The 11,681-nt window shown below is 32.4% G+C and overlaps 1 pseudogene; it reads left to right on the top strand.

Moving 5' to 3' along the window:
• The first annotated feature begins 8,833 nt into the window (after window positions 1-8,833).
• On the top strand, window positions 8,834-10,099 carry LOC149532973 (transcription factor MYB8 pseudogene; annotated as a pseudogene).
• The last annotated feature ends 1,582 nt before the right edge of the window (window positions 10,100-11,681 follow it).

The following is an 11,681-nucleotide window of genomic DNA, read 5'->3' on the forward strand; positions in this document are numbered from 1 at the left end:
TGTATGTATCAAAAGTTATGCTGATTTCATAAAGGTGTGGGCATTAGGCATCTTAGAAAACACAATGAATGATGAGAATGGTCGGTTATAAAAAAGATGCATGAACTTTATAGAAATAGTCCTAAAAATGAGCACAAAAACATAGAAATTAGATATAACTACAAAAATGGTTTCCAAATAAATTATATATTGTATAGCCATACTGAAAATTCTAATAGAAAATATACTTCAATTTAATATTAGTTCACTTATTATTTCAAGTAGATGATATTCAACTAGTTAATAAACCTACCATCAATGAAAATCACAAAAAAAAAAAATTGTTTAATAATTAACTTGATTTATTATATGTATTCATTAGGATTTATATTACAAATAATAGTATCTACTCCTCATTTATAATCCCATACATAAATCACAATAGAATGCATTTTGCTTTTAATTTATATTCATAAGACATCAAATTCTAAGACAATTAAACATACTAAATATGTAAAAAACAATAATAAACATAGTTTAACAACATTTTATAGTCTATATCCACAACTTGCAAGTGTCATGTGATAGTGTCCGTAGAATTACAGTTGAAATTCCATCATTGCAAGCCTCCAAGTGTCTTCAACTCCCCATGTGTCACTTTTTTGTTTTTCATTATATTCCAAAAAGCTACTTATTTTTTAATTGCCAAATGACAGACTTTATTGTTTCGGTCCTAAATAAATAGCAAACGTGAGAAATGTACCCAATCTAGGAGCAATATTTTTTTGCCTCTAACTCCAACTGTGTCTAAATTGGATACATTTTATGTGAAAATTGGATTTTGGGGCACTCTGAGCTCACCGATGAGGTTTGCTTGGGCTGAAAGCACACTAAAAAAAGGTAACCTCCTAGATCCAATACCAAAAAAACTCTAAAATATTAAACCAACTAAAAGAAAAAACAAGATTTGAAAGCCAAGCGAAACCTCTCATAAAAAGCACAAGGGTATGAAGATTTGGTGCTTTGATACCATGCTAAAGTTGATGAAAGATTAACCCCATAGCTCCTAGGAATCACCTACATACAAAGACCTATCACAAAAAGAGAGAAGAAAAATCTATGAAGGCTAGAATTTCTAGATCCATAGATGATACATTCTTGATGAGAAAATAAAATAAAATTCTATTATCTAAAGTCAATGGAAAAAATTACAAATAGATCAATCCTTATAGAATTAGATCAAAACACTAACACGTAAAATCTAGGTTGCATGATAATAATTAATAAATGAAATAATTATTATATTCTTAAAGTTTATCTTAAGTAAACTAGAGATAATAAGTTCTTTAATAATTAAATCAATGTGATTTAATAAATAAGAAAAAAACTTTATTTCTCTAATAGTTACAAACAAAACAAGAGAAAGGGAGAGATTCAAGCTACACTTCGTGCTTTAAAATTCCTTGATGTGCTCTATAACCAAGGGAAGATTCTCTAGTCTTGATTTAGCAGAAGTGCTTGGATCTATAGAAAGTAATTCTCCAAAATAGATCACTAGACCTTTTAGAACTTCTAGATTCCAAAACTCCAAAGAAAGACCTAGAAATTTAAACCACACTTGAATAGTTTTGAAGGAGTCATTGTAGATCTACTAGGGTGACCATTTCAAAAAGGAAAGAGCCATTTTTTCAAACATCCATGGACCACCATGTAGGACATAGTCACATTCTACTTTATTAGCAAACTCAAATGAAAGAAAACCTCTAGGAAGTGCTACAATCTCCAGTTGGCCTTTGAGATGCCATTTCTTTTTCACAAAGCTATGTATAGATTCAATATTTTGGCAAGGACTAAGGAATTTCTCTATCAAAGTCAACATCATCAAGGCTTTTGAGTAGTCTAGGATAGGAATAGGGACAAAGATACAATTTACTCTCCATCCTTACAACCCACACTAATCAGATCCTTTGGTTGAGGAGAAGGGTTCTTACCTTTGGTATCCCTAAACAACCCTACCCACTTTTTAGGATTATTTGTCACCTCTTGTTGACTTTTTCATACTTCACCACTTCTACTACAAGCTATCAAAGAAGTCCTCCTTTGGATATGAGCCCTTCAACTTAGGAAGAAGTAATGGGCATTACCCAATAGTGGAGAAAATATAGGATCGGGCACAGGAGGAACCGAGGCACCTAGTCTGCTACCTAGATACCGCAAACCTTCAAAAAGAGCCACTACATCTTGACTAATGGTAGGAGAGTCTAGACAACCCTCTATGATGTCATTCCTCAAATTCCCCACTCAGAGCTTGCCATTGTTGCATGATCACATCCTATAATGGTATAGTTAATTCGTCAACTCATTAAATGATAATAAATAGCAATGGTGTACTTAATGAACAAGTGAATTTAGTGACACTTGCAATAAAAATAGTGCGCTTATAAATTAGTTGAATGTAGATATACACAAATAAGTATAAATAATTTCCTTTGAATTGGAAATTCTATTGTTTATATTTATGATATGTATAACACATGGAAAGTTTGCCTCACTAAAATTATTATTATAGGAATTCAAATTGTAGATTACAAAAACTGAGATAAGAAATAAACATACATGTCAATTTAGGACATAAATTATTCTAGTCCCTTAAATTTATGTTCTCTTTAACATATACAATGGAAAATATATTCATCTAAGGTGATCTAGGTGAGTAATAGAAAGAATGATAGATTTGAACAATAATAGTAGATTGAGAAATAGTGGATTTAAGCTAGATTTGTAGATAAGAGAAAAAATTAAAATTGGACCTATAAACTAGAGATTTGAATTCAAGGATGTGATTGCCATCATCTTAGATGTATGTAGATTACATAAAGATGCAAAATTGTAGTCAACAGGTCCTCTATATTTATATTCCAAAAATGTTGGACACACTTATGCACAATCCTTAACTATGTATATTTATCTATTGAAAACATTTCGGACTTTGTGATAACTTGTTTTGTCCCTAGTAGTTATTTTTCTATTATATCAAATTATAGAGATAACAAAAAAAATAGCTAGAAGGATTGTGTTATAGGAATCTTGGTGTTCAAGTCCATAAGAACTAAGGAGGATAAAGGTTAAACACTAATGGAAACACTAAAATGAAAAATTTTAATTATAATAAAAAATATCTTCCATGAAGTCTAGTAATATTGGTGCAACATATAAATACATGATATAATTAAATGGATAACATTGTGATTGCTAATAATTGGTTCAAATAATTTGTATGCTTGAATGTCTTTCTCTTTGACTAAGATCTATGGTCAACTGATTTGAACATGCTTGATTGAATTTCAAAATTGTGTAGGTTATAGGTTTCAAATTCAGAGCAACGGTTTGATTTAAATGGAACTGAAACATTTTTAAATTTAATTTCTAGAAAAAGTCAATTACTCATAAATTTTTCTTGTATGTATCAAAAGTTATGCCGATTTCATAAAGGTGTGGGAATTAGGCATCGTAGAAAAGACAATGAATGATGAGAATGGTCGGTTATAAAAAAGATGCATGAAGTCTATAGAAATAGTCCTAAAAATGAGCACAAAAAAGTAGAAATTAGATATAACTACATGTTGCCTGGTTATAAAATTCTTTAAATTTTATAAGCCTCTGTTAATTTTTAAAACTTGCCTAGTTTTAAACATCAAATTGACCATTCTATCTGTGAAATCTGCAAATCCTTAAGTCTCCATGTCCCCAGCTTGTTAGAAGTTCCGCACAGCACTTGAGATCATTGAAATCCAGCTTCTGAGCCTCAAAATATAAAAGGTTAATGATTGCCACCAAAAACACGTATTTATTAACTTTTAACTCCTTAAAAGTTAATATTAACCATCAAAAACATGTCTTTCTTAACCTCCAAGTAAAAGGTTAATATTAACCACTAAAAATACGTTTTTCCTAACCTCTCCAATAGGTTAATAATAGCAATTAAAAATACGTAATTCTTAACCTCCATAAGACGGTTCTTAACCTATTTGAAATTGCAAATCGGACATGAAGACGGTTCAAAATAGAAAATGGGGATGATAAAGTTATCTTGGCAGAGCATAGAGATAGTCGGGCCGCTCCAACACCATTTAAGGGCAGCACATGTGGTTTTGCAATTTTGTTGTAAGATTTGGAGAACGAATCAGTGTGAGAGCCATGACCCAAGTAGAAAACAAAAGAATGTAGTGGAAAACATGGCAACTAAGATCAAAGCCTTGTGTTTAGCCATGGTCAAAGAATGTTGCAGTAGTAATAATGCATAGTTTGGATGTATTTGTGGAGATTTGAAAGCGTCTCCGCGGAGAACACAATGATGAATTTTCCCAAATATCAAGAAGTGTGCAGGTTACCTGTGGATTTCCTAATCAAATTCCATGATAGAAAATGATTGCCTATGGAGTGCATGAGCACAAAGATTCTGTGAGTTTTTGTGTGCTCTCGATGATGCAGGTCATGGACTGAACTCAAACTGAAATTCACGACTAGATGTTGAATAAAATGCCCACATAAATATGTAAGGACAAGAAGTGAGTCTCAAGCAAACTGTTCATTATTTCCTTTTTGCCTATGCATCGGTGAAATAAATGAAGTTGAGTCATTAATATTGTGATGTTGACTGTGTCAATACCGTACGTGAACTATTTGGTAGAATATCTCTATTCTCAGCCCACGGCATGATAATCTCCAATGATGAATGCTATTGGTCATAATGGAAAGCACAACACCATGATTCGAACTTCAGCTTTAGCTCTGGCGGATAACAGATTGTGGAGTGAAAACAACATAAATTATTGGTTGATTGGCTTAACATTTGAGGGTGTTGAACGCATAAAATGAGTGATATTTAATCACCCATTCCATTTGAATGCAACATGGAAGCATAGACAATAAAGCGTTTCTCAAATTGTCTAATAAATGCAAAGTAAAACATGTCACTCTACCGCCTTTATCATATTGCTTCATATCCTTGGCACTCGTGAATGCTAGAATAACCTTACAAGAGAAAAAGAAGAAGAAGTCTAAGCACAGTGATGCCACTGTGCCCATCTTTAATTTGTAAGATATAGAAGAGGGAGTAGAAGGAATTGAAATTGAAAAGTCAGCATTGATGTCTTAGAAGAAATTTAAATAATAGTAATAATAATAAAAAATTTGGACAGTCCCTTCTTTATTGTTGCTAGCCTTCTTGAGAACGGTGGTGTACCACAAAATGCCAGCCCTGCTTCACTCTTAAAGGAAGCTATTCATGTTATTAGCTATAGTTATGAAGATAAAACTGACTGGACAAAGGACAGATTTATGGCTCAGTTACAGAAGATATTTTTACAGGATTCAAAATGCACTGCCATGGATTGCGATCTATCTATTGTATTCCTCCAAGGCTGAAATTCAAAGGTTCTGCTCCTATTAATCTTTTAGATCGTCTACACCAAGGTTCTATTGAAATTTTCTTGAGCAGGCATTGTTCAGTATGGTATGGGTATGAAGGGTGATTGAAATGGTTAGAAAGGCTGTCATATATAAATGCAACTATATATTCCTGGACATCCATCCTGCTAGTAGCATACTGTACTTTTCAGCTGTATGCTTGCTTACTGGAAAATTCATCATACTAGAGCTTAGGAACATAGCAAGTTTATGGTTTTTGGTTATGTTTATTTTTATCTTTACAATGGGTATCCTTGAGATATGGTGGAGTGGTGTTGGATTGATGATTGGTGGAGAAATGAGCAGTTTTGGGTGATTGTGTATTCGTATCCTTTCCTAAAAGGTTTGATGAGGGAAGACAAGGACTTGCAAAGGCTCAACTGGAGCGTATTGTAGCATGTAATGGTTTGTCAGAGAATGTGTATGAGATTGCATCTAAAAGCTTGGTACTGTAATTTTGAGGGAGATGACTGTGGAGTAAAATTTGTCTTCATTAGATAAACGATCTAAAGATCGCAAGGGGGTCGATAAGAATTGATTATTCATTCTTCTTCTCAAAATATCTAAGGTCCAAGTTTCAGGTCATATAGGTTAATTTTGTAGAGGTTAATTAACCTCACCCAAATCACGTATTTGGGAGGTGGTTATTAACCACGAAGAGGTAGTTATTAACCTCTATGTCTATATAAGGCCTCCTGTTTGCTTTGTAAAGGGAACTTTTTGGTTGAAAAAAAAGAAGGGAACACCATGCTGAAATTTTGATCCAGGGATAAAATTTGGAAAGTATGTACACTTTTTATTTCTGAATTAAAAAAAAATCTCTATTTCTTTCTTGGTGCAAGAAAATAATGGAATGTGCAGTTTGAGTTCCCTCTTTTCGAATCTAAATTGTTTCAAATGTTGATTCTCTTTGTAGTGAGCATTCTCACGGTATGGTGTAGATGTTTATGAAGTTGTGGATCAGCGTTGTGCTAGTAATAGTTTTTCAAGCGTAGATCTTGATCATTGTTATTAGCAATTTTAAGTTAGTAGTTTGAGAAAGCTTTGAAGTCGTGTGGTGCATTCGTCATCATGAGCTTTCTCCCCTTTCATTTTAATTTTATATCTATTTGAAAAGCTTCAAAATTATATCATACGAGGGAGCTGCCCCTCTAAACGCAGAGGAAGGCCGGATACCAAGGGCCTATCCAACTGTTGTGAACGGTTTGCCACACACACTCCGTTGGGCAATTCTACTGTGACAAATCTGTTTACCAACACTACAAAAATGGTTCCTAAATAAATTATATATTGTATAGCCATACTGAAATTTCTAATAGAAGATATACTTATATTTAATATTAGTCCACTTATTATTTAAAGTATATGATATTGAACAAGTTAATAAACCTACCATCCATGAAAATCGCAAAACAAAATTTAGTTTAATAATTAACATTATGATTTCTATTACAAATAATAGTGTCTACTCCTCATTTATAATCCCATACATAAATCACAATAGAATGCATTTTGCTTTTGATTTATATTCATAAGACATCAAATTCTAAGACAATTAAACATATTAAATTTGTAAAAAACAATAATAAACATAGCTTAACATCATTTTATAGTCTGTATCCACAACCTGCAAGTGTCATCTGATAGTGTACGTAGAATTACAGTTGAAATTCCATCATCGCAAGCCTCCAAGTGTCTTCAACTCCCCATGTGTCACTCCGCTGTTTTTCGTTATATTCCAAAAACCTACTTATTTTTTAATTGCCAAATGACAAAGTTTATCGTTTCGGTCTTAAATAAATAGCGAACGTGAGAAATGCATTCTGAATCACAAGACATATGAGTGGATAGAAGCTCATGTTCTTCCCTCTTATCCTGCTCTTCTCGAGGCCGCTCATTAAATTAAATACTTTAAAAGGAGTTGAGAACGGTTGTTGGTCCCTTTTTTGACCTTGCAAATTGCACTAGTCATGTCAGTTGTTATTATTATATTCCTGAATGTCTTGACTTCCATCTTTTATTTTTTGGGATATTCAAGTTTTGCAACGAAACATCTGTATAACAGTCTTTGTATTCTAATGTTTTCTGATTAAATGGAGTGTGTTGAACTATTAATACTTTTCTATGATCTATTTAACGTTATATTTATTGTTTTTTCATTTACATTTTATAGTTTTTGTATATATGTTTGAAACGAAATAAAACATTCAGTATTGTATTGGATTTTTTCTTGAGTTTTGAAGTGTTAATTTTCATAGAAAGTTTTCTGCAGGAAACATATTATATAGTGTTTGATTATTATAGTATTGCTCTTATTTCTAATAGTATATACATTAGTTTGATAAGACATACTTTTCAGTAAAATATATATTCATTTAGCAATTTATTCTTAATTATAATAATTTGCATTCACAAAACAATTAAATTTTATTCATAATCCTATTGTAGGAACTCCTCAATTTTTGAATCAGAATCCACACATCAATCAAGAATTTAAATTAGCAAAGTCTTAAGCTTCAAAATAAGAAGTATGGGACTTCTTCAACCCAAACTGATTTGCTTAGCTAATGCAAGTATAAGGACAAATGTTAACATCAGTTTAAAATGATCCCAACATCTCAAAAAATTTCTACCTATTTTACTTGTAAGAAATATCAAGCATTTATTTTAGATATGATCAATGTATAAATTTCAAAATAATTAATCGAATTGTTGATATTGATAGAATATGATAGTTAAGTTATTTTGAAATTATTCTTATGATTAATGTTTCAACTCAACATAAAGATTATATTGAGTGTTTGATTTGAAAACTATATCCTGTTTTAACCTTCCAAGCTTTTTTTTTCATCAAATATTTAAGGGGCGGGCTTTCCTCCCTACAAAACACAATAAAAGTCAAACTTATTTTCTTTTTCAGATTGCCCAAAATAAAGTGATCAAATTAAAATCAAATGTACATTTTGCGGAAAGGATAGATACGTCCAATATTATGCTAAGTTTAAAATTACCATATCAGCGTTTATATAAAAATATAGAAGTACAAAAAAAGAATAATCCATAAAAGTAATTTTACAATAAAACAAAAGCATTCTGTCTATTCATGGTGACACACATGTCCCTGAATATTATGTGTAGCAAGTTTTTTCATTGAAAGACATAAGCTTACAGTCTTTATGGAGTTAGCAGTCTTCACGTGGAAATCATTTTTATATAATAACAATGCTCATGCGCTCATCACTCCTCGGTTAACGGCTCTCAGTACAACCAGAGGAGGAATTTTGTCGATATATATAATATATTGATCCTCCTTTAACCCTAATTCCATTCCCCCATCATCACCATGGCCAAAAAATCTTCACGCTCTTCAAAACCAGAGGACCTCAATCGCGGTGCATGGACTGCCATGGAGGACCAACTTTTGTCTGAATACGTCAACAACCATGGCAAAACTGCTTGGAACTCAATGTCCCAAAAAATAGGTAAAGGAATCCATCAATATTCTCCCAAATTTCTTTGCTCACATTGATCCTAAGTTTCTATGAGAATCAGTTGTTTTCAAATTTTAGATTGGTTGAATGCTTTAGTGTGATGTTAAAGCTGTCAGCTAAAAAGATATTAGAGAACAAACAGAAGTGAAAAACAGTTTAAAAGCAAATTTTATTTTTCAGGTTTGAAGCGGTGTGGAAAGAGTTGTAGATTGCGTTGGTTGAACTATCTTCGCCCTGATATCAAACGGGGTAACATTTCATCTGGTGAAGAGGATCTCATAATAAGGCTCCATGGGCTTCTTGGCAATAGGTACATCTTGTTAATGAAGAGAACTTTTAGATTGGATTGTCAGTTCTTGTATTCATTTTCTGTCCATCATATTTTGGGATCTATTATTAGATTGAAGTAGCGGGACGAGAATATAATTCTTAGATTAATGGAGTAGTTCTACACTGATTTTTAACAACTAGCATTACTTCATTCCGATTATAGTTCGTAGATATTATGTAAAAACTAATATAGCATATACGACGGATCGACAATCCATCTTCATTGATTTATGTATCGTCAAAAACAATCTATTTTCATCGATTTATTTATCCTCACAAAGTGAAAACAAAAATATGTATGCAGGTGGTCGCTGATTGCAGGTCGATTGCCGGGTCGAACGGACAACGAAATAAAGAACTACTGGAACACCCATCTCAGCAAGAAGAGTCGGACAAGCAAAACTCTTTCCAAATTCATTAACAAAACGAGAAAATCTGATCGTCCTGCAGCTGATGACCGTTTATTGAAGGTCACGCCGGTAAAAGTAACGGCGGTGAGAATAAGAAAGGGGTGCAGCAAATATGTGCACACTCACTCAAATCATGAAAAAACTGATTCTCCACAGAAACTGAAGACCTCCATAAGTTGTTCTCAGCTATATTCTTCTACTGACATTTCAATGGCCGCTGATCCGGAATCCCCGACTGTTAAAATCGACGGCCAATATTGTTTTGAAGATTTCGGAATTGACGAGCTACAGAAAAGTAATTGTGATTCCTTCCTCAGACCAACTGACAATTACAGCAGCAGCAGTGCTGATTCGATGGACGAATTACAAGATTTCCTGCTTTCAGAATTCAAGGAAGAAGATTTTACACATTTCTCATGAAAGTTTAAACCATAGACGTGGTTTATAATGTTTTAGAAAGTTGTATTCTCGTTTGAATAAAATAGTTTGGATGGACTAGATTTTCCTGGATAATTAATAATGATAAGACTGCAAAGTTATTAGTGATTTAATTAAGTATTCAGTGGGATAGATCTTTAAAATAGAGTTTATGAAATGTGTTCGATTTTACAATAAAACGATTACTGGAGCAGAACTTTGGCTGTGCATTCACATGTGACTATTTCCTGATTGATTTAAATTGCGCCACAGGCATCTTTGTATTAAGCAAATTATTTTAAACAACAATAAGCTTTCGCAGCTACCCAGTAATTTGGACAAAACAAGTTTTAACTCATTGAGAGGCCACCACCTAGTGGCGACGTTTCCAGAGCTCTCTTTGGCCTGCTAGCTATTTAATCATTATTCGTGAATCAATGTACTTAATACCGTTTTCCAATTTATAGTAAGATACTTATTTATCAAAGCTTACCTGTAGTTTTTAAATATTTAATTTTTCAATTAATTGATCATATTTTTAAAATAAGTCGTCACTAAAGCAGTTAATTAGTCTATTGGGCTACATCATGGTAGCCACTAATGGTATGTTTTATAACTTTATTAATTTTTTAATAAATATAAGTAGAATGAAATTAAAATTTATCAATTATGAAATACATTTGGTCTAATTGTAAAGTTCATGATGTTGTGGAGATGTAGATGATGAGTTAAAATCTTCGAGGACATAAAAAGAGGGGAAATTATTTTGGAAATTGTTTATGTTGTTTATAACTTACTTCATATATCAAAATAATGGACTAATATGTAAAAAATGTTACTTACTAGAATTTGATTAATAAAAATGGAAAGCTGAATTAATGATGATTGTTGAAAATGACATGCAAAACAAGGAATCTTATTGAAGCCCAACCATAAACAAATGGATCCATAAGGAAATCAATCATCATCCAAGAGAAAAATGCTTAATAAAAGCACAACAAGATCTATTAGATAGGCATTAAATGAAACCAAATGCTTTCATGAAGCAGTTGATTTTCTTGTCCTCCTATCTACAAACATTTTGTATAAATGAAGTGTGGGTTCTCTTAGGTTTGTAGCACAAGGCATAAGAAGCTATAGAGAATGGATATGGTTGATTGATCAATAAACAAATGATCATGCAAGTGATAGTATGAATGTTATGGTAATGATAGTAGAATAATAGCAAGGCAATGATGAAGATGGACCAAATCAAAAGTATGCAAAATGGTCAAGTGTTTTTCAAGATTGTATGATAAGATCAACTCACTACATTTCCTAATATAATATTGCATAAGATTCCTTAAGTTGAGGAAATATTTTATTTTTTAGAGTTGTCACGAAAATCAATGGTTCAGATTAACTAGGGATAGCAGACTCTGTGAAATACAATGTTAGGTAGGGATATCAAAGATGTGAATGCTATTAAAAGGCATTGGAAAACAAGTGGCTAGGAGAAGTGGTAGTAAAGGTGTGTTTCCTTCTAAAGGTGCATTGGAAATAGACATAGACAAGGTATGAAAGGGCAATGAAGAGACAATCGACA

The sequence above is a fragment of the Cupressus sempervirens genome, chromosome 10 (assembly GCF_028749045.1).
Source record: "Cupressus sempervirens isolate cs-2001-9-10 chromosome 10, ASM2874904v1, whole genome shotgun sequence".
Lineage (NCBI taxonomy): Eukaryota > Viridiplantae > Streptophyta > Pinopsida > Cupressales > Cupressaceae > Cupressus > Cupressus sempervirens.